Source organism: Scyliorhinus canicula, chromosome 2 (genome assembly GCF_902713615.1).
Source record: "Scyliorhinus canicula chromosome 2, sScyCan1.1, whole genome shotgun sequence".
NCBI classification, from domain to species: domain Eukaryota; kingdom Metazoa; phylum Chordata; class Chondrichthyes; order Carcharhiniformes; family Scyliorhinidae; genus Scyliorhinus; species Scyliorhinus canicula.
The window spans coordinates 115,783,859-115,811,015 of NC_052147.1; the positions used below are offsets into that span (position 1 = coordinate 115,783,859).

The window sequence follows — 27,157 nt, forward strand, 5'->3', positions numbered from 1 at the left end:
CATGGAAAAAAAACAAAAGAGAAAGGAAGTGCAGCTTTAAAAGGGAGACCATTCTTTCTTGACTCTGCCTATTTTTCTCCCCAAGTCTTCCATTTAAATATGCTTTCATAAGAGCAGCGATGCCTTGCACCGGTGGTCATTCTTGATAAATGAGCCTTGACAATGAATGATGCTTGGCTATTCATTTTGTATTAAGCATTGCATTTGAGTGGAATCTAGTTGTCGCCTTACAATTGCACAAATTGCTTTTCCATAGTGCGTAGGATAGTGATAAATTGTAGAAATCATTGCTGATATAATTTTCCCTCTGCCCTGCCTCAATTCACAGGGGAAATTTTAATATTCTTTCAGATGAATTAGTTTAAATCAGAGGTCAAGCCGGGATCTATCTATTCTTTATAGACTTGGTATCACATTTGACCACCCATCTTTGGGGTGACAGCAGCAGATGACTTTGAGAAAAAAAATGAAATAGTGGATTGAAGAGAATATGTTATGTGCAAATATTGAAATCATGATTTAATGTCAGTACTATCATACTGCTTTTTCAGTAAGTGTAAAAACAATCTCAAAGTTTGTTCTACTCTTGCACACCAACTTACTGTTGCTTGTCTAAGGTAAAAAATGTAACTGGTCTTGCTACAATGAGCTATTGAACAAGAAAAAATTGCCAAAAATGTTGGATTAGAAACAATAGAGATGTGTGCCAAAACTCTACTGCCATTACCAACCCAGTTTTCAGTTACAACAGAAATGCCGAATGAAGCATTAATTAATCTATGGCACCGCAAAGTGTTGCACAAGAGCTGATAGAATTGTGACTCCAAACATGCTTGTTTTCTTTCTGTCACACACACACTTTTCACACACATTTTGAAGAAGGTTCATTTTTAAAAGAGAATTAATTGGTAAATTTAACTGGAGTAATTGAACATTAAGTAACACAAAATTTAAACGCAGTCCAGGCTGATGAGGTGAAAGTTGTCCTTGACTGAAAGTTGTGAGCATCCTATATAAACAATGCAAGGCTGAGGACTACGTGGGTAGCACGTTTAGAGAGGTGTTCACACTGCAGCTAAGAAGTACAGAGGCTGAGAGGGAATGGGTGATCACCAGTGTCTTGGAAAAACAGGTAGGTAGTGCAGGAATCCCCTAATGACGTAAGTAGGAAAAGGGATAAGGTACTGAAAGAAGATTTTAGGGAGTTAGGAAGAGAATTAAAAAGCAGTGCCTGAAGAGCAGTAATCTCGGGATTTCTCCAGCCTCCCTGTGCTAGTGACCATAAGAATAGGAAGATTGATCTGTTCCAATGTGTCGCTGTAGAAATGATGTAGGAGGGAGGGCTTTAGATTTCTGAAGAATTGGGACCTGCTCTGGGGCAGGTAGGACCTGGACAGCAACAGTGAATTACACCTGAACAGGACTGGGATTAATATCCTCGCGGGGAGGTTGCTCTTTCTGTTGGGGACGGTTTAAACTAGTTGGGCAGGGGGGTGGGAACCTATAGGGAAATTCAGAGTGGAGAGAAGAAAACCTGGCATTGGAAAGTGGAGAAGTATTGACTGAGAAGTAGGATATATCAGAGTAGCACGAATAGTTGGAGAATTTGGTGGAATTAGAGTAGGTAATAAGTCATTAGATGGGGTCAGAGTAAAAAAGCCTAAATCAGGGTTAGTATGCGTGCATGTGAATGTATGGTGGTTAATAAGATTGGTGAACTACATCACGGGTTGCAAAATGGAATTATGATATTGTTATAACAGACCTGGCTCAAAGAAGGGCAGCACTGGGTGGTAAATAATCTTTTTTTAATTTTTTTAAATCATTTTTATTGGAATTTTTCACAGAAAATATAAAAATATAACAAGTATAGCAACAAGCAGTAATATGCAACTAACAGCCCCATAACACCCACAATTCCCCCCATACTGTAACATCACTTGTATCACACTCCCCTCACCCCCCCCCCCCCCCCCCCCCCCCCCCCCCCCCCCCCCCCCCCGGGGTTGCTGCTGCTACTGTCCCAGTACCCTATCGTTGAGCCAGAAAGTCGAGGAAAGGTTGCCACAGTTTAAAGAACCCTTGCACCGATCCTCTCAGGGCGAATTTAACCTTCTCCAGCTTAATGAAGCCCGCCATGTCATTGATCCAGGTCTCCACGCTTGGGGGCCTCACGTCCTTCCACTGTAGCAAAATCCTTCGCCGGGCTACTAGGGACGCAAATGCCAGCACACCGGCCTCTTTCGCCTCCTGCACTCCTGGCTCTACCCCAACCCCAAAGATCGCGAGTCCCCATCCTGGTTTGACCCTGGATCCCACCACCCTTGACAGCGTCCTCGCCACCCCCTTCCAGAACTCCTCCAATGCTGGGCATGTCCAGAACATATGGGCATGGTTCGCTGGACTCCCCGAGCACCTGACACACCTATCTTCACCCCCAAAGAACCTACTCATCCTCGTCCCAGTCATGTGGGCCCTATGCAGCACCTTGGAGTGAATGAGGCTAAGCCGCGCACACGAGGAGGAAGAATTTACCCTCTCCAGGGCATCAGCCCATGTCCCGTCTTCGATCTGTTCCCCCAGTTCCCCCTCCCACTTCATTTTCAGCTCCTCTACTGACGCCTCTTCCACCTCCTGCATAAGCTTGTAGATATCGGATATCTTCCCCTCCCCGACCCAGACCCCCGAGAGCACCCTGTTACTCACACCCCTCGCGGGGAGCGCAGGGAATCCCTCCACCTGCCGTCTAGCAAATGCCTTTACCTGCAGATATCTAAACATGTTTCCCGGCGGGAGCCCAAATTTCTCCTCCAACTCCCCCAGGCTCGCAAACCTTCCGTCGATAAAAAGGTCCCTCAGCTGTCTAATGCCCGCTCTATACCATCCCCGAAATCCCCCATCCATGTTCCCCGGGACGAACCTATGGTTCCCCCTTAACGGAGCCTCCATCGAGCCCCCCACTTCTCCCCTATGTCGCCTCCACTGCCCCCAAATCTTGAGGGTAGCCGCCACCACCGGATTCGTGGTATACCTCGTGGGAGGGAACGGCCACGGCGCCGTTACCAGGGCCCCCAGGCTTGTATCCCCACAGGACGCTCTCTCCATCCGTTTCCATGCTGCCCCCTCCCCCTCCATCACCCACTTACGCACCATCGACACGTTGGCCGCCCAGTAGTACCCCGAGAGGTTGGGCAACGCCAGCCCCCCCCCCCCCCCCCCCCCCATCTCTACTCCGCTCCAAGAAGACCCTCTTCACACTCGGGGTGCCATTCGCCCAAACAAATCCCATGATGCTGCTGGTCACCCTTTTAAAAAAGGCCCTAGGGATAAAGATGGGCAAGCACTGGAAGAGGAACAAGAACCTCGGGAGAACCGTCATTTTGACGGATTGCACTCTGCCTGACAGCGATAGCGGCGCCATGTCCCACCTTTTAAATTCCTCCTCCATCTGTTCCACTAGTCTGGTGAAGTTAAGCTTATGAAGAGCCCCCCAACTCCTGGCCACCTGCACCCCCAGGTACCTGAAACTCTTCACTGCCCTCCTGAAGGGGAGCCTCCCAATTCCTCCCTCCTGATCTCCCGGGTGCACTACAAATACCTCGCTCTTTCCTAAGTTCAGCTTATAGCCCGAGAAGCCCCCAAATTCCGCTAGCAGCTCCATCACCCCCGGCATTCCCCCCTCTGGGTCCGCCACATATAACAGCAGGTCGTCCGCATACAGCGATACCCGGTGCTCCTCCCCACCCCGTACCAGACCCCTCCACTTCCCTGAGTCCCTCAATGCCATGGCTAGCGGTTCAATCGCCAGTGCAAAGAGCAGGGGGGACAGCCCTGCCTGGTCCCACGATAAAGCCTAAAATACTCCGATCTTCTTCCATTTGTGACTACACTCGCCATCGGCGCCGCGTAAAGCAGCCTCACCCATTTGTTGAATCCCTCCCCAAATCCAAACCTGGCGGTAAATAATCTTGTATACATGATGTGGGGTGGGGGGGAAGAGGGAGGAGGAAGGGGTGGGGCGGGGGGGGGAAGAGGAGGAAGAAGGTGGGGGGGGAAGAGGAGGAAGAATGTGGGGGGGGGGAGAGGAGAAATGGAGTGACAGTGTTGTTTACAAATGGCATTACAGTACTAGAGAGGGGGGATGTTCCGGTGGGTCAAGGACAGAAACTCTCTGGTTAGAGGTAAGGAATGAAATCCTTAAGGTTAGAGGTTAGAGGTAAGGAATCAATAACATTGATTGGTGTAGCTTATAGACACCAACCTAATGAGTGTTAGGTCAGCTATGATCTTATTAAATGGTGCAGCAGGCTCGGAAGGGCTGAATGGCCTACTCCTGTTCCTAATTTCTTATCGTCTATCTAGTGGAAGGGATGTAGAGAAACAAAATTGCAAAGAAATTTCAGAGAGATGTAGGATTATGGGGTAATTATAATGTTGGACTTCAATTATACAAATATAGACTGGGATAGAAATAGTGCAAAGAGACAACAGGGGCGTGAGTTCCAGAAATGTGTTCAAGATAATTTTCTACGGCACTATGTTTCCAGTCCAACAAGAAAGAGGGCAGGCACTGTTGGACCTGGTTCTGGGGAATAGGTTGGCCCAGTGGATCAAATATGAATGGGAGAGTATTTGGGGAATGGTAATCGTTGTATTATAAGATTTAGGTTGCCCATCGAAAAGGACGGGGACTAATCTCGAGCTGGGAAAATAAATTGGGGAAGCCAACTTCGATTGGATGTGAATGCATCTGAGTCAAGTGATTTGGAATCAAATGTTGGCAGAAAAGATGGCGGCTGAACAATGGGCCACCTTCAGAGAAAATGTATTGCAGGCCCTGTCGAGGTATATTCCCTTGAAGGGGAGAGGACAAATAAATCCAGGGCACTCTGGGTGACGAGAGAGATGGAGGTGAAGGTGACAAGGAAGAAGTGCGTGCACAACAGATATCAGGTAGAAAATACAATGGAGAATTAGGCTGAGTATAAGGACCAGAGGAGATGTGAGAAGCAAGGCGCAAGCATGAAAAGAGACTGGCAACTAACAATGAAAGGGAATCCCTAGGAAGATTTGGGTTCGGGCAGGGATTTATCGATTGGGTCCGGTTACTATACTAGATACCGGTGGTGAATGTAAGGACCACCCGGGTCCAGTCAGAATACTTTAGTTTGTGTAGGGGACAAGACAGGGATGTCCGCTCTTCCCACTACTGTTTGCCCTGGCCATGCCCTTGGCATTGGCCCTTGGGTCATCAAATATCTGGCGGGAGATAGTGAGGGGGGGGGGGGGGGAAGAGAGAGCGCATAGGGTCTCGCTCTACGCAGATGATTTGCTCCTTTACATAACAAACCCGCTTGGGGAGGGGGGGGGGGGGGGGGGGGGGGGGTGGCTGGAGTTATGGAGATATTTGAAGAATTTGGTTGGTTCTCAGGCTACAAGTTAAATATGGGTAAGAGCCAGGTGTTCGCGATCCAGACACGGGGGCAGGAGAGAATACTGAGGGAGTTACCGTTTAAAGTAGTGGTGAAGAGTTTTAGGTACCTGGAGATCCAGTTGACTACGGACTGGGGTCAGCTCCATAAGTTAAATCTGGGCAGGGTGATCGAGAAAATGAAAGGAGACTTCCGCAGGTGGGACATGTTCCCGCTGTCATTGGCGGGGAGGGTACAGACTGTGAAGATGACAGTCCTCCCAAGGTTGCTGTTTGTATTTCAATGTCTTCCAATTTTTATCCCAAAGGCTTTTTTCAGGAAGGTGAACGCGGTGATCTCGGGTTTTGTATGGGCTGTTAAGACCCCAAGGGTAAAGAAGGTACTTTTGGATGGGGGGTGCTGGGAGGGGGGGGGGCTTGGCCCTCCCCAATTTTATTAACTATTACTGAGCCGCCAACATATCGATGGTTAGGAAGTGGGTAGTGGGGGAGGGATCAGTGTGGGAGCGAGTGGAGGCGGCATCTTGCAAGGGTACAAGTTTGGAGGATTTACTAATGGCGCACCTGTCGTTCTTGCCGGCTCGGTACTCCACAAGCCCGGTGGTGGTGGCAGCCCTGAGGGAGTGGGGACAATGGAGACAGCACATGAGATTGGAAGGGGCGTCAGTATGGTCACCGATCTGTGATAATCACCGGTTTGTTCCGGGGGACTGGACAGGGCTTTAGGAGGTGGCAGCAGGCAAGGATTGAGAGATTTGGGGATCTCTTCATTGAAGAGGGCTTCCCGAGCCTGGAGGCATGAGAGGAAGTTTGAGTTGCCGGGTGGGAACGGGTTTCAGTACCTGCAGTTACGAAACATTGTACGGAGGCATGTTCCAAGCTTTCCTCACCTCCCCCCAAGAGGACTACAAGATAAGGTGATGTCAAAAATGGGGGTTGGGGAGGGGAGGGTTTCGGAGATATGCAAGGAGTTGATGGAGTGTGAAGGGGTTCTTATTGGGGAGGTGAAGAGGAAGTGGGTGGAGGAGTTGGAAGTTGGACTATGGGAAAAGGCCTTGAAGAGAGTCAATTCATCCTTGTGTGTCAGGCTTAGCCTGATCCAGTTCAAGGTGGTTCATGGGGCTCATATGACTGTGACCCGGATGAGTAGGTTTTTTGAGGAAGTGGAGAATAGGTGCGGGCGGTGTGTGGGTAACCCGGCGAACCATGTACACATGTTCTGGGCTTGCCCGAAGTTGAGGGGATTCTGCCAGGGATTTGCAGACGTCATGTCAGAGGTCCTGGAAAGGAGGGTGACTCTGAGTCCAGAAATGGCAACTTTTGGGGTATCAGAGGATCCGGAAGTGGGGGTGGGTTGGTGGGAGAGAAGCCGATGTTTTGGCCTTTGCCTCCCTGGTGGCCTGGAGACGTATTTTGCTGGGATGGAGTGACTCGGAGCCTCCAAAGTCAGGAGTGTGGGTCAGTGATATGGAAGGGTTCTTAGGCTGGAAAATATCAAGTTCACTTTGACAGGTTCAATTCAGGGGTTTGCTCGGAAGTGGCAGTTCGACTTTTTTAACGAAAACTAAACGTCAACGGGAAGGGGGGGGGGGGGGGGGGGGGAAAAGAAAAATGAGGTATGGCAGTGTAAAATAGACAGGGATTCTAATAAACGGTAGTGAGGAGCTAGGGCGGGGTGGGTAGTTGGTTCTGTTATTGTAATATTGTTGCGTGGGTCGGGCCGCTAGGCTGTTTAGAATGTTAATTTGCTAAACTGAAAATTACAAATGCTTCAATAAAATGTTTTCTAAAAAAAATGAAAGGGAATCCCGAGGTCTTCTATAAGCATATAAATAATAAAAGGGGGATAAACGAAAGAGTAGGGCCGATTAGAGAACATGAAGGTAGGAGAAATAGTGGAAGTATTAAACAAATACTTTTGTCATGAGAATGTCACTTTAAGAAATGGTAGTCTGCTAAAGTTACTGCAGTGGTGTCAGAATGTGGGTTGAGCTGAGCTCTGGCTCTGCTTTTTAATTTCACTTTGAGAAAAGCTTGGGTGTCTGGTTTTTTTGGTTTTGTTTTGGTGTTGGAGCTGCAGTCAGCCAGAGAAGGTGTAATGTTGTTCTCTCTGCCATGTAAAGACTATCTCTTGATCATTTGGTGAATTCAGAGTGATAACTGTTCTCAGTAGTGAATTTAAACCTGATGTGCTTATGCCTTATGGATGTTAAAAAGAAAGCTTAAGGATTACTTAGTGTTGTATTCTTTGATGGTTGTATTTGAATTAATGGTTGCTAAGATGTTCACTCTATGTTTTAAAAAGGTAAACTTGAGTTCATAGAATAAACATTGTTTTGCTTTAAAAATTACTTTTCGATCTCTGCTGTACCACACCGTGTGCTCCTCATACCACAATCTAGTAAAAGTTGTGGGTCAGGTGAACTCATGATACACTTTGGGGTTCTCTAAACATTGGCCCATAACAAATTGCATCTATTTTTAAAAGGGAAGAAGATGCTACCCAACCTGAGGTGAGAGAGGAGGTATCTGACACACACAGTTGAAAATTTACAGTTGAGAAGGAGGAGATGCTAGAAAGGCTCTTAAAATTGATATGGTACCAGAACCAGATAAGATGCATCAACGAATACTGAGGGAAGTGAGAGTGGAATTTGCAGAGGTACTGGTGAGAATCTTCCAGTCTTTCATAGACCTGGGTGGTGCCAGAGGGCTGGAGAATTGCCAGCAATCACAGATCAGTCAGTTTGACTTCAGTGGTAAGGCGCCTTCTGGGAACTATAGTGTGTGACAAAATCAGTAGTCACTTAGACAGATGCAGGATAATTAAGGAAAACCAGCATGGATTAATTAAGGGAAAATTGTATTTAACAAGCTAGCTGGAGTTTTTTTTTTTGAGGAGGCAGAGCTGGATTCGGGGTTCAGCCCTGCCCACACTTTGAGCCCTGGCTTTGTAACTCAGAAAAAGTAATAGAAAAGGTTGATGAGGGAAATGCTGTTGATGTGGTGTATATAGAGTTTCAAAAAATGTTTAACACAATGCCTCATAACTTCCTGCCACTTAACCTACGTTCCGATGGTGCGTCCAACTTTCCTTTCCCTTTGTCAGCCTGGGGCCTCCAGCGCCCCGGTCTGCGCAGGGAAGTGCAGCCCCATTCCCTTATGAAGTGGCCAGCTTGTGAATGTCCATTGAGGGCAGCCATTTAAATAGCAGATTTAGATAATGTGTTTTAAAGGTATGTAGATGATTTTTAAAACTTTATTTTGCCCTTTCTTTTAAACAGGCATTACTATTGTAATTGATTCTTTTAAAGTAATTTTTAATTTTTTAAAAGATTATAGGTGATTATTTGTTTTAAATCTGTGAAACTATTTAAATTTGCACTATATTGTATAATTTTACGTGTGGCATGCTTAAAAATGTATGTTTTAATTTAGATTATGGTCATAAGATTTTAAAAGTGCCTCAGGAGCTTTTTGCTGTCACTGTCCTTGCAACATCTAATGTTTTTGATTAGTGTTTGTAGGATCACTGCAGCGCAGGAAAAAGCCAATCAGCCCATCAGGATACTCCCCTGCCCTACGCCTGGCACTCTGAAAGAGCACCCTACGTAGACCCATGCACCTGCCCTATCCCCATAACCCCACCTAACCTTTGGACACTACGGGGAAATTTAGCAAGGCTAATCCACCTAACCTGCACATATTTGGACTGTGGGAGGAAACCAAAGCACCCGGAGAAAATGGCAGCAGCGCGATGGCACAGTGGTTAGCACTGCTGCCTCACAGCACCAGGAACCCTGGTTCAATTCTGGTTTTGGGTGACTGTCCGTGTGGACTTTGTATGTTCTCCCCATGTCTGTGTGGCTTGCCTCCGGGCGATCTGATTTCCTCCCACAATCCAAAGATGTGCAGGTTCGGTGGATTGCCGATTTGTGTCCAAGTCAGGTTTCAGGCGTAGGGCAGGGGAGTATCCTGATGGGCTGAATGGCCTCCTATGGTTCTATTCCATGGTTCTAGGAAACCCATGCAGGTAGACAGGGGGGAGAATGTATAGTCACCATACGGTCACCCAAGGTTTGAATTGATCATGGGTCTCTGGTGTTGTAAGGCAGCAATGCTAACTAGTGTAACTGCTTTAAATATGTTTCTGCCTTGTTTACTTCATTATCTTATTCATTTATAATTATCTCAATTAAATGATGTGCTCTGATGTTTAATGTTTAATGTCAAACATTTATTAACAAAAATAATTTTATAAATACAGAACTTTGAAACTAGTTAACATTTAACTTAACTTTTAACTTTATCAGCTGAACGATGACATAAAACTGCTTCAACTTTTACAACTTTCTTGCAGTAAAATATATTTTCTCACTTGATCCCATCTATTTGTGGAGGGAGGAAAGGGGAGGGCATTGACAATTGTTAATTGACAAACTCAATGTCCAAAAGCAGCAGCTGTTGAAGCGCAGTGTCCTGGCACACCTCTAAACATCATTTTGGATGCCCTTTGACAGTACATTCTTAAGGGTGAGTGATTGATTCGCTGAAATACCTGTCAGAGAGATAGTTCACATTGGCTTACAGGATGCTTGCATATATCAACTAAGGCATTAAACTTTGTTAAAGCATTTGAATCACTTGAGGCTTCTAAGTATGGACATTACATCAGGGAGACTCGTAAACAACTCATCTTAAAATCCATTGCAAAATCCAACTCCAAATCAGCTTGGACGACAGGTGTGCTAACATTAATGTCCTTGAAGGAGTCAATAGCAACAGTATCAAGGCTATGATCATCCAAAACCAATTCCGCTGGGGAACCTATATGCTTAGGATGTCAGAATCCTGACTGCCAAAGCAAATCATCTTCACACAGCTGAAGGAAAGATCCCGAAGAAGAGGAGGAGTACATTTGGCCCATTTTTCCCAAGCCAGCTCTTTGCAAAACTACCCATTTAATCCCTTTGTTTGACTATTTTGTTTGCTTTTCCAGAATGCATGAAATTCCCTTTTGGAAGGTACAGCCCAATCAGCTTCCAGCACTGTTTGTAGACAGTGAATTCCAAATCACAACACCTAGCTGTGTTTTACAACAAATAAATGTGGATATAGTGCATCTGAAGTCTCTAAATGGTATCAAAGTCATGGTTATTACATAAAATTAAGATTCAATCTTCATCAGTGATTTTGGTGAGGACGCTAATATATCTTGGTTTTCAGACAATTAGAACAATGTTACATTTCTATATCACCTCTCACGACCACTGGACCTCCTAAAGGGTTTGACAGCCAGTGACGTACTAGTTGTCAAAATCCTTCACTGTTGTAATGTCGGAAATCTTAACTACACATGTGTAATCAAATTTAGTTTTATTGTTATTTTCATTGTGTATTCACTGCCATAAGTAACAAGGTCAAGGAAGCCCTTTTAACCTCAAACATGTGGCTCCCTGCAGCCATTTCACACTCTGTATTTTCTATATTAAGTACGGATCAATTTCAAATCAAAAGCCAGTCATTGAACTAACAATTATTCAGTAATGAATATTTGATTAATAGGGGGATCAGGGGTTATAGAGTGGAGAATGGGGATGAGAAACATATCAACCATGATTGAATGGCAGAGCAGACTTGATGGGCCGAGTGGCCTAATTCTGCTCCTCTGTCTTATGGTCTTTAGGAAGCTCTTCAAAGACACCTCAAGAAATGCAACATAGATGTCAATGCATGGGAGACCTTTGATCAGAACCGATCTACTTGGAGGAAAGAAGTGTCACAATTCTTCGAGAATACCCAACGGCAAGAGGAGATCCAGAAAAGAAGCCTGATAAAGGAATAACCGTGAATTAGCATCCAAGAACCGATCCCACCTTTTGGAAACTCCTGCCAAGTGAGTAATTGGTGCAACTCTAGGATAGGGCTCATCAGCCTTACAAGGACCCACAGAACCCGTGGTCAGTAACACTGAGTATCTTAGATGGACAATAATACGTGTTAGCAAGTGATCACTGCATTCTATCCATGATAGTTCCTTTAATGGAATTAACATCGTCATGACAAACAAAAGTTTTTTTTTAAATCATTCTTTCACAATAGAATAGAATTCCTACAGTGCAGAAGGAGGCCATTCGGCCCATTTAGTCTGCACCGCCCCTCTGAAAGAGCCCCACCCTATTCCCATAACACAGTAACCCCACCTAACCTTTTGGATACTAAGGACCAATCTACCTAATCTCCACATCTTTGCACTGTGGGAGGAAACTGGAGCACCCGGAGGAAACCCACGCAGACACGGGGAGAAAATGCAAACTCCATATGGACAGTCACCCGAGGTTGGAATTGAACCCGGGTCCCTGGCGCTGTGAAGCAGCAGTGCTAACCACCGTGCCGCCCCTTTGTGACTTAAAACTCACTTTATTCAGTAAAGTACCCTTTTAATGGAATTAACAGCCGCATGCCAAACCAAAGTTTAAAAAAATTAAAAATATATTTTCCTTTCCTTGTATCTGCATTTTAAACATATTCATTAACGCTAAGCAGTAGAACTTTAACCTACCAATAAAAATGTCTCTCGATGTCTCCTGCCTCTGCTAGACTGAAAAACGTCTGTGTAAATAAAAAGGTATAAAAACTCACCAAATATCCTGGTAAGTGGCTCAGGTTAGCGCAGCAGCTGGGTCTTTCATTCAGCAGCGCAGTTTCAAGCAGCCAAAAAAACTGGCTGGGAGTTTAAATGCCGCCGTTTTTAATGGACAGGTCGTCACGTCATGCATGTGCAGCACTCCAGCGACTTCGAGTCGCAAATCCTCCAGGAAGTTACGGGCCAATGTCGCACAACAGATTTGTGAGAAAAATATTAGCTCATTGAATAGAAGGGAAAGTAGACACTTGGATAAGAAATTGGTTGAGTGACAGGGAACAGAGTAGTGATAAACAGTAGTTTTTGGAGGGCATAGACATGTTGGTGGATTGGGCAAACAAGTGGCAGATAAGTTCAATGCAGAGAAATGTGAGTTAATTCATTTTGGCATAAAGGTTATGGAGAGACAGCATAAGATAAAGGGAGAAACTAAAGGAGGTGCAGAAACAGAGAGACCTTGGTGTATCTGTACATAAGTCATTGAAAGTGGCAGGGCAAGTTGAGAGAGCAGTTAAATAAAGCATATAGTATCTTAGCCTGTATTGAAGAGGCATTGAGTACAGGAGTAAGGAGGCCATGTTGAACTTGTATAAGACACTTGTTAGACCTCATCTAGAGACTGCATCTAGTTCTGGGCACACACTTGAGGAAAGATGTGAAGACATCGGAAAGAGTGCAGACTGGATGGGCCAAATGGCAGCCTCCTGCACTGTAACAATTCTGTATGTATGGATGATGTAAACCGTATGAGTAGGTTCTTCCCGGAGGTGGAGGACAAATGTGAGCGGTGCCAGAGAGGCCCGGCCAACCACGCCCACATGTTCTGGTCTTGCCCCAGACTTGTGGAGTACTGGACAGCCTTCTTCGAGGCTATGTCCAAAGTGGTGGGGGTGAGGGTGGAGCCATGCCCGATAGTGGCGGTCTTCGGGGTTTCAGACCAGCCAGATCTATTCCTGGGGAGGAGGGCGGACGCCCTTGCCTTTGCCTCCCTGATTGCCCGCCGTAGAATCCTGTTTGGCTGGCGGTCAGCAGCACCACCCAGAGCTGCAGACTGGCTGTCCGACCTCTCGGAATCTCTGCAAATGGAGAAAATCAAATTCGCCATCCGAGGGTCGGACGACGGCTTCCACAGAACGTGGGAGCCATTCATGCAACTGTTCCGGGACCTGTTTGTGGCCAACGTACATGAGGAAGAATAGTCGGGTGGCCAAGAACCAGGGGAAAATGGGCGGGAATCGGGGGGAAGGTAGCCGGGGGGGAGGGGGGGTGGGGGGCTACGGGCTCGGTATGGGGGTTTGATGGCAAGCCAAGGCCCAAAACCAAACTATAAATAAATGCCTATAAACATGTGCCTCGGCCATATTGGGGAATGTAAAATATGTATGCTGGCTAAAGGGGGCGGCCACAATTATTGTTATGAAGATGCTTACCTGTAAATATTCATGTAAAAAATTTTTGTGTTTTCCTTTTTTTTTTCTCTCTCTCTAATAACTTGTAATTTGTCATATATAAAATATGAAAACTCAATAAAAAAACATTTATAAAAAAAAAAAATGTATGGATGATGTGGGCCTTAGTGCAAAATTGCCCCTAATTGGACACTAAATTAGGAGTCTAACTCTGGCAGTAGCGCTGACTTTAGTAGGAAAGGGAGATGTCATGCTGATATAATAATTGTGCTCTTTTGAGATTGAATTAAGTCTGCAAATATAATGCTACTTGGACATCAGTGTCAAGTACCTGAGGCTCACGTTGACATGTGAAAGCTGAACCAAGTGAGACTCCTAAGAGTAGAATTTTGTAAGACAATAGAATGTTTTTAATGTTGCTCCTGCTATGACAATGCTCCATTGTTGCTTTACCTGGGCATCAATCAGTCTTGGGTCAACAATGTGTATTGCAGACGGTGAGTACTGGTTTTTCCTCCTTAGGTCAATACGATTGCAGCCAGGAGATCATTGTTAAGCTAAACTACAGGGAATTCTATATTTCATGCAGCACCAGTGCTTGGTGCTAAAGCTGAGTCTTTCAATGCGGACGTGTTCCGTTTGCCAGTGCTGATATCCCTTTGTATTGAAAAGGAGTAACAGAAAGGCATGCAAGTCATTTGTTTTTCCACAATACACACAAATCATGTTATTTACAAAACAATAAAGCTCCAAGAAGCATCGTATTTAGATGCATTTATTCCTGCAACAAAGATGCTATTGAATGTCCTTTCATCAGTGTCAAACAAAGTCAGCATTTTTGATTGTAACAGTGGGAAATTATTCACCATCTTGTTTAGTTTGTCCAAACTAATTAATGTTTTATTGACTGGCTACATCTGTTTTTAATCATGGTTAATTAAGTATTATTTTCTGATTGTGGTGTTTGAAACACTACTTGGTTGCTGTTCTACTGGGGGCAGCAGGGTAGCATGGTGGTTAGCATAAATGCTTCACAGCTCCAGGGTCCCAGGTTCGATTCCCGGCTGGGTCACTGTCTGTGTGGAGTCTGCACGTCCTCCCCCTGTGTGCGTGGGTTTCCTCCGGGTGCTCCGGTTTCCTCCCACAGTCCAAAGATGTGCGGGTTAGGTGGATTGGCCATGCTAAATTGCCCGTAGTGTCCTAATAAATGTAAGGTTAAGGTGGGGGGGGGGGGTTGTTGGGTTACGGGTATAGGGTGGATATGTGGGTTTGAGTAGGGTGATCATGGCTCGGCACAACATTGAGGGCCGAAGGGCCTGTTCTGTGCTGTACTGTTCTATGTTCTATGATCAAGTTCTGTGAAGGCTCAGTTTGTAAGGTCAAGGGAGGGTGAATTGTGATGAGGGCGGGTGAACTATGATGACGGAGCGTGAACTGTGACGAGGATGCAGGGATCCTACAGCATGACCTGGACAGGTTGGGCGAGTGGGCAAATCAATGATAGATGCAGTATAATTTGCATAAGTGTGAGGATATTCACTTTGGAAACAAAAACAGGAAGGCAGATTACCTGAATGGTTGTAAATTGGGAGATGAGTGTGCAGCAGGACCTGAGTGCCCTTGTGCAACAGTCACTGAAGGTAAGCATGCAGGTGCAGCAGGTGGTAAAGAAAGCTAATGGTATATTGTCTTTCATTGCGAGAGGTTTAGAGTACAGAAGAAGGGATGTGTTGCTGCAATTATACAGGGCCTTGGTAAGGCCACATCTGGAGTATTGTGTGCAGTTTTGGTCTCCTCTGAGGAAGGATGTTCTTGCTCTCGAGGGAGTGCAGCAAAGGTTTACCAGACTGATTCCAGGGATGGCGGGACTGTTGTATGAGGAGAGATTGACTAGGTTGGGATTATTCTCGCTGGAGTTCAGAAGAATGAGGGGGGGGGATCTCATAGAGACTTTTAAAATTTTAACGGGATTAGACAGGGTAGATGCGGGGAAGATATTTCCAAAGATTGGTGTGTCCAGAACCAGAGGTCACAGCCTGAGGATTCAGGGTAAACTATTTTGAACATATGTAAGGAGACATTTCTTCACACAGAGTGGTGAGCCTGTGGAATTCATTACCACAGGAAATAGTTGATGCTGAAACTTTGACTATATTAAAGAGGCAGCTAGATATTGCACTTGGGGAGTAAGCGGGATTAGGCTATTGAGTTGGATGATCAGCCATGATGGTGATAAATGGCGGAGCAGGCTCGAAGGTCCAAAATGACTTCTGGTCCTATCTTGTATGTATCTATGTTAGCACATGAGCAGGAAGTTTTCAGCTTCAATTGCTAGTTGAGCCTGAATTAGAGGCGGGAAAGGAGCCAAGGTGGTTGTTTCTGATCACTGTTTAGTGACCCTGCTTGGGAAGTGCACATGTGAGAATCATCGTTGTAATGCAGCAAGACCCAAATAGTCTGGTTATCTCTCTTGGCTTTACTGTGGAAAAATAGCAGTTTGGACAACAAATCTGAGGTGACTGTTGTACATGAAGTCATACTCCAGTGAATCAACAGCTGCAGGAGTTGGTGAAAAAGCTGTATGTTTGTGGACAATAGATTTTAGTTTTGATCTTGCATGGAAGTTTTATACTTACTTCTAGGATTGTTTGAAAATTGGTACCTTAGTGCATTTGAGTAAATCTTCATCATCTTTTCTCATTCTACTTTCTCACGTGATTCAGTGCAGACGTGTCTTTAAATACTGTTTGCTGAATGTAACCAGCTGACCTGCCGTCTGAATCACAAACAATCTTTGTGACTATTGTCCAGTTTCCAGTAAGATTTTTTTGTATTTGCAACCTCCTTCCATTTAGTACATCTCACCCAAAGGACAAACACCAAAAATCAACATTTCTTCAGAGCGGCACTAAAATGGAAACCTAGGTTCTAATGTATTACATCACCAATGTCTGCACATGTGGAGAATAACCTACAGCTAGTCAGTGTAGCACTTGACAGTTGCAACAGATGTCATTTGTTTTAACAATAACCACTAGGACGAATGTCCCTACTCTCCTTAGGAATATTGCCATGGCCTTTATTACGTCCACCTGAGACTTGGGACTTGTGTTTAACTGCTCTGCTGAAAGATGGCAAGTCTGTCAATGCAACAGCCCCTTATTATGGCACTAAAGTCTTATCCATGAGCTTTCATTCAATTCTTTTGGAGTCAGAACCCACAACCTGCTGACTCAAAGAAGAGAGTGCAACTTCTGAACTAAGGCAGAAACTTAGCAACAGATTATTTACTGGGTGTTACATTCACCAACATTTCAAGGGATTTTTTATTTCATAGCCTTGAAAGGTACTTCTTAGTAGGTAAGTCCGAAACTGATGGTGTCCGCTTTGATTTAAAAAAAATCTCATGTCTAGATTGTCATTATGGGAAGCCCATATGGTACTGTATGGAAAGAAAAAACTGATAGGGTAAGGGAAAAAGAGAGAATTATTTTGACAATGTGTTTGAAATAAAAATCAATTGATAACTGTTACATGAAGAAGCTTTTTCTTCCTTTGGTATTATGTTTCTAATAATGCTCATTTTAATGGCGGAGGAAGGGAAAAGAATCGGGGGTTATGGGGAGAAGGCAGGAGAATGGGGATGAGAAAAATATCAGCCATGATTGAATGGCGGAGCAGACTCGATGGGCCGAGTGGCCTAATTCTGCCCCTCTGCCTTATGGAAAGTATTATGCTATAAATACAGCTGATAAACTACTAAGTCAAGTCACTGAAGCAGACATCCAAGTTGAGTTTTAAAATAAATCTGAGCTTTAACTTGTGCAGGGAGAACCAAGTGCTAAGTTTTATTTTCCTCTTATATTTAAATAAAACCTTTAAGATGCATTTTGAAAGCGAGATCATATTCTAAAATATCATTGCCCTTCTGAAGTTTGTAAATAGCAAAAGCAATTTACCTGAAAATGCCACTGAAAGTATTTACTAGGTTGTGGTTAAAACCGGCAAAGGTGCTGATATGTTTGCCAGCTGAAAGACAATACTGTGCATTAATTAGGATTAACTTTGTATCTTTGTGGTCTTTTTGGTTAATGTGCATGGAACACATCGCCCTTCATAATATTTGAAATGAACCACATCACAGGAGTACAAATAGAAAATGTTCTCAGATACACAAGTGTATTTCTGTACTGTAGTAATAAATACTGGAGTAATAGAGTTATATAAAGCTTGGGTAAGTATGAACGCTTTCCTACAGGGATCTGTAACTGCGCTAAAAATTATGGGGGGGTGGTGTATTGTCGTGTCTGGAGACGAGTAATTTTGAATTTTGGTTTGCAAAGCTTTGGCAACATATGATTAATCACAAAACCAACTGAACCAGCCCATTCATGTCACCCAATCACGAATCGGGTATAAATCCTTTCCCTAAAGTGACTAACATTAATGGAACAGATACTGTACTTTAGTGCCATTCTTTGTCGGCTTTATTGCTATCATTCAGTGCGATTCTTATGGCCTAGCTTTAGCCATCTGAAGTAACTAAAAGTTGTGAACTTCGTTTTTTTCTTCAAGAAAACACTTTTTGAATTGTGGCAGAGAGCCAATATGGGACTAAAGGCTCAAAGAGAAGCTGAAGCGTTGAAACTCTTGTGCGATGCAAGTCTTTCTGGTATTATGCCAGGGCATCTTGAGGACTGACAAACTATTACTATAGAAACGAGAGTCTAGTTCTTTAGAATGCTGCAGGAATGCTAATCTTGACTAAATGAGGATTTCCAGCTGGAAGGCTGGGGGAGTAGAAAAAGTTTGTACAACAAAGACAAAGAATACGAGGGAGAGGTGAATAATTGACATTGAAGAAGAGAGACAATTTGTGTTAAATTCATATGCTCTGTGTGCAGGATATAATTTGTTTGAACAACATTGACAATTGTGCTGGAGCAATGAGTTTAAAAATAACCTGTTGTTTGATGTCAGTGTTTTCACAAATATGTGCGGACCTCTGTCCAAATATGTGTATTGAAAGGAAAAAAAATGGCAACCCCTCATTTTATTTATAATAAATTATTGATTGTATCCTTTTGAGCCATGTACTCCTCTACTTCTTATCTGAAAGACGATATCCCAGGCAGTGCAGCACATCCTTATTACTGCACAGGAGTATCAGTCTTGATTTTGATAATTAGAGTCAATGTTTCAAACTAAGGGATTGCCCATTTAAGACAGATGTGAGAGAAACGTTTTCCTCTCAAGAGGGTCATAAGATGTTGGGATCCTCTTCCTCAAAAGGTGGTTGAGGCAGAGTCCTTGAATATCTTTAAGATAGAGTAGATAGGTTTTTGATAAACAAGGGGATAGGAGGTTATCAGAAGTATGCAGAAAGGTGGGGTTGCGAGTACAATCAGATCATGATCTTGTTGAATTGCAGAGCAGGCTTGAAGGGCCGAATGCTCCTAATTTGTACGTTCGTATTTTCATGCTCAAGCCTAAGATTGGGACTTGAACCCAGAGCTTGCTTTTTCGGAAGCAACAGTGTAACAGTAACACAAAATCCTAAGACGATTTTTTTCAGGTATTAAATTTGGAATTGATTATTGGAGCTTTGTTTGGCCCTGATCCCTCTTAGGAATAGCTAGAAGTGCAGATGAATTTGTTTGTTGTCACTTTTCAAAGGGACTAATTTGATTAGGTACTGAATATAACCCTTTAGGAGTTTAAAACATTATTTTTTTTTGTAAATTTAGAGCACCCAATTATTTTTTGCCAATTAAGGGGCAATTTAGCTTGGCCACTCCACCTAACCTGCACATCTTTGGGTTGTGGAGTGAAACCCACGCAGACACGGGGAGAATGTGCAAACTTCACACAGACAGTGACCCGGGTGGGGACGGGAGAGAACCCAGGCCCTCCGCGCCATAGGCAGCAGTGTTTTCTTTTTAATAAACATTTTATTGAGGTATTTCTTTGTTTATATTGTTGCTGTTACAATGCCAATGTACATAAAAATATTAACATAGTGTAAATACCACCTCCCTCTCCCACAGGTCCCACCATTACCTAACCCCCTACTCTACGCTAACCTGCCCCCCCCCCCCCCGCTTTCTGCTGACGATAAATTCTCTGTGAAGAAGTCAATGAATGGTTGCCACCTCCAGGCGAACCCTAACAACGACTCTCTCGTGGCAAACTTAATTTTTTCCAAGCAGAGAAAACCAGCCATGTCCAATAGCCTGATCTCCGATTTCAGGGGCTTCAAGTCCCTCCATGCTAGTAATATCCGCCTCAGGGCTACCAGGGAAGCAAAGGCCAGAACATCTGCCTCTTTATCCTCCTGGGTTCCCGGATCCTGTGACGCCCCGAAAATCGCCACCTCTGGACTCAATGCCACCCTTGTATTTAAAACCTTGGATATGACGTCGGCAAACCCCCGCCAAACAATCTGGTCATCCGGGCCACTGTCATGTGAGCTCGGTGCACAACCTTAAATCGTAGGCAGCAGTGTTAACCAGTATGTCAACGCCCACCCTTTAGGAGTTAGGGAGTTATTTTTCAGTAATTAATACTCACCAGCTTCAGGGATCAGAGATTTATTTAGTCCGAAAAACCTTGTAAAAATTTCAGTTTGATTTTCTTGAGCCTAACAAATCTATTCTGCTTCAAGCTATGAAGTTGAAATTATGTTTCTACTTTAATAACTTTTAAATGTTTTCTAATTCTACTTTAATCTACGCCAGATAATACTAATACCCATGGATGCTTTTCTGTTACTTAAAGCAAAACTTTGCCTGGCACAATGCTTAAATTGTTGAACAGGAAGAATCTTAATACCAGCTAAACTCCTGGTGTGCTCCTTAATAGTCAATAAATTCTCTGGCCATTGTGTGCATATCCATCACTGCCATACTGTGAAGAAAACTTTGTTAAACTGCAATTGAGAATTTTTCTATCATGTTGAGGGGTATAAGAGAAAAGTGCTTTGGACTGAGTGGTAACTTCATTAAGAATCTTTTCAGCTTACATTCTTTCTTAAGAAATGTAGACCTGAGTATTTTTAAAAGATAAATTGCTTGGAACATTGGAGGCCCAAAGTGGATTAGGGGTCTAGGTGCCCCAATCACTAACATGTCAGGTACAGAAAAATAATCAAAAGGCTAATAGTATGTTGGCCTTTATATCAAGAGGGCTAGAATAGAATTAGAAGGCAGTTTTTCTACCACCGCCAACTGATTCCTGGGGTGGCAGGACTTTTGTATGAGGAGAGATTGGGTCAACTGGGCTTATTCTTCGAAATTCCAGTGAACATGAGAGAGGATCACATTGAAAAATACAACACCCTGATGGGGCTGGACAGACTGGGTGCAAGGGTGTTGTTTCCCCGGGGCTTGGGGGGGGGGGGGGGGGGGTCTCAGGATACAGGGTAGGCCATTTAGGACTGAGATGAGGAGAAGCTTCTTCACCCAGACAGTGGTGAACCTGTGGAATTCTCCACCACAGAAGGGGAGGCGGTGGCATAGTGGTATTGTCACTGGACTAGTAAACCCGAGACCCAAGATAAGGGGACCTGGGTTCGAATCCCAACACGAGAGATGGTGGAATTTAAAAACTCAATAAAATATCTGGAATGACCGCAAAACCGTTGTCGATTGTCATAAAACCCATCTGGTTAACTGTCGGGAAGGAAATCTGCCATCCTCACTTGGTCTACATGTGACTCCAGACTCACAGTAATGTGGTTGAATCTGAAATGACCTAGCAAGCCATTCAGATGTATTGAACCACTACAAAAACACAAAGAAGAAATTAAACTGGACGGACTACTCGGCATCGTACCAGGCACCTAAACGACAATGGCAAACCCAGCCCTGTCGACCTTGCAAAGTCCTCCTTGTGTTAAGTTGTACTAGTTAAGCATATGTCCTGTCTCACTGGATCCCGTAAATGAACAAAACAACAACCCTATTCGCCTCTTGCATGCTAACCACCTGGGCACCCACCACTCCCGTTAGCTAGCCCATCCAGCTAGCCTGACAGCCCCCACCTGAGGCTACTAAGGCCCTCCCCTGCACGCATGCCTCCATGTATGGGGCTGGTTTAGCACACTGGGCTAAATCGCTGGCTTTTAAAGCAGACCAAGGCAGTCCAGCAGCACGGTTCAATTCCCGTACCAGTCTCCTCGAACAGACGGAATGTGGCAACTAGGGGCTTTTCACAGTAACTTCATTTGAAGTTTACTTGTGACAATAAGCAATTTTCATTTTCATGTAATCAACAGCAAGAACAAAAGGTGCACTTCCCCTTGACGCTCCTCAAGCGTCCCGCCACCATACCCAACAAAACATCTCAAGAGAGAAAAGTTCTCCAACAACCAACAATGGAAAAGACAGAAAAAGCAAACATCTCCTCACCCCTCCTTCACAGTTCAATGTGCTCCTTCTCCTGCCAGTCCATTGTCTCTCAAAAATTCCATCGCCTCCTCTGATGTCCTGAAATAATGTTCTTGCCAGTTAAAAGTCACCCAGAGGCAGGCCAGGTATAATATCCCAAACTTCACCCCCTTTTCACCCGATTGAATCCAGCTCTCCTATTTGGCAGGTCCACGCCCAGGTCCTGGTACACCAAAGCTCGTTCCCTTCCAAGGTGCACCTCCTCGTCTGCCACGCCCATCTCAAAATCTTCTCCTTATCAAGGAATCAATGGAGACGGACCAACATCGCCCGCGGCGGCTTGTTCGCCTGCAGCTTCCTCATCAGTGCCCTGAACGCTTGGTCAACCTGCAGGGGCCGGTCGAAGGCCCCCACCCCCCATCAACTTCTCCAGCATCTTTGTTACATACAGACCAACATCCGTTCCCTCGATACCTTCAGGCATCCCCACGATTCTTAAATTCTGTCTCTGGGAGTGATTCTCCTAGTCCTCCATCTTCTCCTTGAACTGCTTCATCACTCCAATTTGGCTGCCATATGAGGCTAGCTGCTTCCTGTGCTGCCCCACTGCTTCCTCCACTTTCCGAATAGCCTGGCCCTGGGACGCCAGTCTCTGTTCCATGCGGTCAATTCCCACTTTTAGTGATTCCATCACCGTGGCTAGGTCTTCCTGGGCTTCCCTCCTCTGCCGGCTGAATCTCAGCTGCTCTGTTGACCACTGGGCAGGCAGAGCTGACCCTTTACCCTCTGCTATCTTCACCTGTGGCGCACAAAGATTCTCTTGCTCCAACTGCTCCCTTCTTCTCGACTCACTTCTGGTCTGTGGATCCACCATCAGCCCCACCAGTGGAGTTTAACTTTCTTCAGTCACCCCTGCACCTTTTTTCAGCGAAACATCCACCTTACAAACTGGGAAAGGTTCCGAGAAAGCTGCCTCGAGCGGGAGCTGCCAAATGTGCGACCGCTCACTCCATGGCTGCCACTGGAAGTCTGAGCTTTCTATTTTTAAAAAAATTTAGAGTACCCAATTAATTTTTTCCAATTAAGCAGCAATTTAGCGTGGCAAATCCAACTGCACATCTGCCGAAACCCACGCAAACACGGGGAGAATGCGCAGACTCCACACGGACAGTGACCCAGAGCCGGTATCGAACCTGGGACCTCGGTGCCGTGAGGCAGCAGGGCTAATCCACTACGGCACCGTGCTGTCCGCTTTCTATTTCTACCTGCCCCTCTACCAGCACAGCACATGAAAAGTTGTCTGTTTTCTACATTGAAACATTCCATCTCTTGAAAAACATATATTTGATGTTATTTGTTATGTTGTTATTTAAAGATTAGCATTTAAATGTTCCTTAAAATGGGAACATTTGATCTTTCTTGTATATTCATCATAGAAATCAGCATTTTGATTGCAATGTTTGTCACTTTGAGTCGTCACATGGTTGTCTCCGCTTGTATTCTCAATTCATTTCTACTTTCTGTGGCAGGGAGGAGAGGTGCTGAGTTTAAATAGGAAAGGTAGTAGAAGGACCCACTGAAAGCTGTATAGAACCTTAGTTAGGCCACACTTGGAGTATAGTGTTCATTTCTGGTCGCGACACTACCAAAATGATGTGGAGGCGTTAAAGAGGGTGCAGAAGAGATTTACCAGGACGTTGCCTGGTATGGAGGGCATTAGCTATGAGGAGAGGTTGAATAACTCGGTTTGTTCTCAGTTGGACGACGGAGGCAGAGGGGCAACCTGATAGAGGTCTACAAAATTATGAGGGGCTTAGGCAGAGTTGATAGTCGGAGGTTTTTTCCCAGGGTAGAGTGGTCAATTACTAGGGGGCATAGACTTGAGGTGCGAGGGGCAAGGTTTAGAGTAGATGTATGAGGCACGTTTTTTTACACAGGGTAGTGGGTGCCTGGAACTCTCTGCCGGAGGAGGTACTGGAAGCAGGGTCGATAGTGACATTTAAGGGGCATCTTGACAAATACGTGAATAGAGGGATACGGACCCCGGAAGTGTAGGAGATTTTAGTTTAGATGGGAAGCATGGTCGGCGCTGGCTTGGAGGGCTGAAGGGCCTGTTCCTGTGCTGTACTTTTCTTTGTTCGTTGTTCTTCAAATATATTTAATTGAGATCAAATTGTTGCTGTCCTGTCAATCTAGGTTACAGCTTTTAAAATTTAGAAACATGGATTCCAGTATTTTTGCTGGATTCAAGCATACGTCATTATAGTCTGAAAACAATCAATGAACAGTTTTTTTTTCAACGTTGTGTATTGCTTGATACGGTGAAGATTTGATGTGATTTTTTTTTGACTTGGAGATATAGCAAGATCCATTCTATGGCCCATTCTCACTCCTTCCATTATTGTTATTTGCTTGATTGTTGCACCAGATGATTGCTTCCAACTCACTAACCAAACATTTTATACAACAGGTTCCAGTTTAATTTGGATGCTCCAGAGATATAGTTGTCAACTTAGTTGTTTTAACAAAGTTACTTAATTGATCACTAAGTAAATGACAAGTTTAGAGTACTTGAACATAGCGAGAGAGAGAGCAGAATTAGTACATTTTATGAAAAGCCCAAGACACTCAAATTCAGAATGTTTCTGTGGTAGCGTGGTCCCTTTTAAAGGGGGGGGGGGGGGGGGGGGGGGGAGGGGGCGCTTTGCGGTCCATGTGACCAGCTCGGGATTAATCCCGCAAGAGCACATAACCCCGACTAAAAGAGAGAGAGAGCACGGAGCATTGGGAGCAGGGGTCCAGGCACTATGGATCCCGGAGCTGGAGAGTCCAGATCTAATCATCATTGCTCTGTGCCTATATATAGTTGCCTTTGCCTACTGTAAATAAACCACCTTTGTTGTTACTAGAAGTCTACGGTGTCTTGAGCCACTACCGTTGCCGAGGACTAAATTGGGCAGATATGATTTCTGTCTGTTTCAGGTCAACTTCAGACTCTTCTTAGTTTGCAGTGATCATGAAATCATTTGCTTCTGTAAAGACCATCATACGAAAGATTCAACCACACATTTGATTTGACTTGTCTTTCAAAAGAGCATGTGATTCAGTGAGAGAGGCTGGTCCCGGCACCAGCTAACCAAGATAAGATTGACAGGGACCAAGGGCAAATAGGATAGTCAGCTAAAGAGTTGAATGGTCTGATCCATTTACTGTGTAAACAGCAGAAATCAGTGATACTTGGAGTTGTGCTACACTCACCTGGAAGTCCTGATTATTTTCTTTTAGCTCTGACTTTCACCTTTGCCCTGTTGGTAGATCATTGCCATGTCTTGTTGGCACTCAGTCTGACATTCTGGTAATGTAGGTGTGAGCTGGCAGTTTTATTCCACATGACTGTTGAATGTGTTGTTACTCGTGTCTTAATAAAGCTCGTAGTCTCAAATGTGGAGAAGATGCTTTATTATGAGTTCGTTCACTCTTCAGAGCTGTTTCCTAAGGTGACCTTCAGTGTTCCTAGCTGGCGTGTGTCTTGTATCTGTGTTGCTCCAAGTTCTGCCCTTAGTGAAGTGTGTCCTCACTTCCTGTCCCCGTCTATTTATATGGCTCTCCCGTGCCCCCTCTAGTGTTTGCTCAGTTGTATTGCATCTAGTTAACTTGTGATCACCACATCCCCCTTTTTCTCTATACATATTTTCTGTACATCGTTAAAGAAAATTGTACCTCCTGTCCCGGTGTATTTCTAGCTCTCCCTCTGGTGTTTGCTCAGTTGTTTTGTATCTAGTCAATCTACGATCACCACATCCCCCTTTTTCTCTTTACATATTTGCTGTACATCGTTAAAGAAAATTATAGAAAACAGTTACTTATGATATGCGTATCTATACAGGTGATGGTGCTATTGCATACTGTACAAAGCCAATGTAGTTATATGTCCAATCTCAATAAAAACATTTATGAGTCCAAACTTGATGAATTTGTTCAGAGCTTTTTTTCTTTTTGTTGTTGATGACGTGGTGATATTGATATTGCAAGTCCGCTGTGAATGTTGTTGGTGTTCCTTGTTATTTTAAGTACCCAATGCATCATCCCGAGGTGTTTGCATGGTCACCTCACTGATGTTGACTGGCATGGCCTTTTTTCTGTGCTTGTGGTGTTGATTTATTGTCTCATCCGCCTTGGATGCTGGTGTGCTTGCTCGTTCTGGAGCAGACGTGAGTTTGTGCGATTCGTTGTCATCCCATGACATGTTTGTAGTCTTGTCATCGTTTTGCAGTGTGCTGTGGCATTGTCCTTCATGTGCCGAGTAGTACCATTGTGTACAAGTCGTTGTTTCATTGCTGTTGTCTCTGTCGTTCCTGTTTTTGTTGTTTTCGTTGCCGTACTTGTTGCTGTTTTTGTCGTTTCTGTCTTTGGTGTTGGCACTGTCGTTGTTCCTGACTTTGTTGTTTTCGTTGCCGTTCGTGTTGCTTTTGTTCTTTCTGTTGTCGTTCTCGTTTCTGCTGTGCTTCTTGCTATTGTTGTTTGTCTTGTCGCGCTTCATGTTGCTTTTGTTCTTGCTGTTGTTTGTCCAGTTTCTGCTGTGCTTCTTTTGACTTTTGTTTTTCTTGTTATACTCTATTCGTGTCCCGAGTGGATAATTTGAGTCATTGAGCATTTCGTCTCGAGAGTGGTGCGAATGATCTGATGTTGCATCGGTGCAGGTGACCTCAATCATTTGTGGAGAATTGGATTCCTCATCTTTGCTTTTGTTGTGCTCCTCTTCCGGAGTCAAATTCTCCTCGATTTCATTTGACGCGGTGTCTCTGGATTCTTGGCGCTCCTCTTCTGGAGTCAAAACCTCCATGATTACAATTGACGTGATGTCTGTGGACTTCTGGCGCTCCTCTTCTGGAGTCCAAATCTGCATGATTTCAGTTGACGTGGTGTCTGTGGACTCCTGGCGCTCCGCTTCTGGAGTTGAAATCTTCATGATTTCCGTTGATGTTATCTCACTGGACTCCAGGTGCTCCTCTTCTGGAGTCAAAATCTGCATGGTTTCTTCTGGCTTGGTCTCTCTGGACTCCAGGTGCTCCTCTTCTGGAGTCAAAATCTGCATGTTTTCTTTCGGCATCGTCGCTCTGGACTGTTGGGTGGCCCGACTCTGTGCTTCTGTACAGACAAGCTGAGAACTGTCAGTCTCGCTGTGATCCTGTACGTCGAGTGCGATCACCTTGTTACTGTTTTCGCATGCAGTGGGTAGAGGTGCATTGTCTTCTTCTTGTTCATGTGAGCTTGTTAGACTTTC

The 27,157-nt window shown here is 44.6% G+C and overlaps 1 protein-coding gene across 5 annotated transcripts in view; it reads left to right on the forward strand.

The window, feature by feature from the left end:
• mpp5a (membrane protein, palmitoylated 5a (MAGUK p55 subfamily member 5)) overlaps nt 1–27,157 on the forward strand; it is a 141,620-nt gene that overhangs the window by 54,629 nt on the left and 59,834 nt on the right. For 2 of the 5 annotated variants that reach the window (XM_038785511.1, XM_038785476.1), the window contains exon 2: nt 11,118–11,327. The exons of 2 other annotated variants lie outside the window; for them this stretch is intronic. The gene's annotated coding sequence lies outside the window, so the exon portion shown is untranslated. Of the gene's footprint in view, nt 1–9,820; nt 9,965–11,117; nt 11,328–27,157 lie in introns of those variants that run through there. One more of the 5 variants, XM_038785494.1, reaches the window with a different exon arrangement.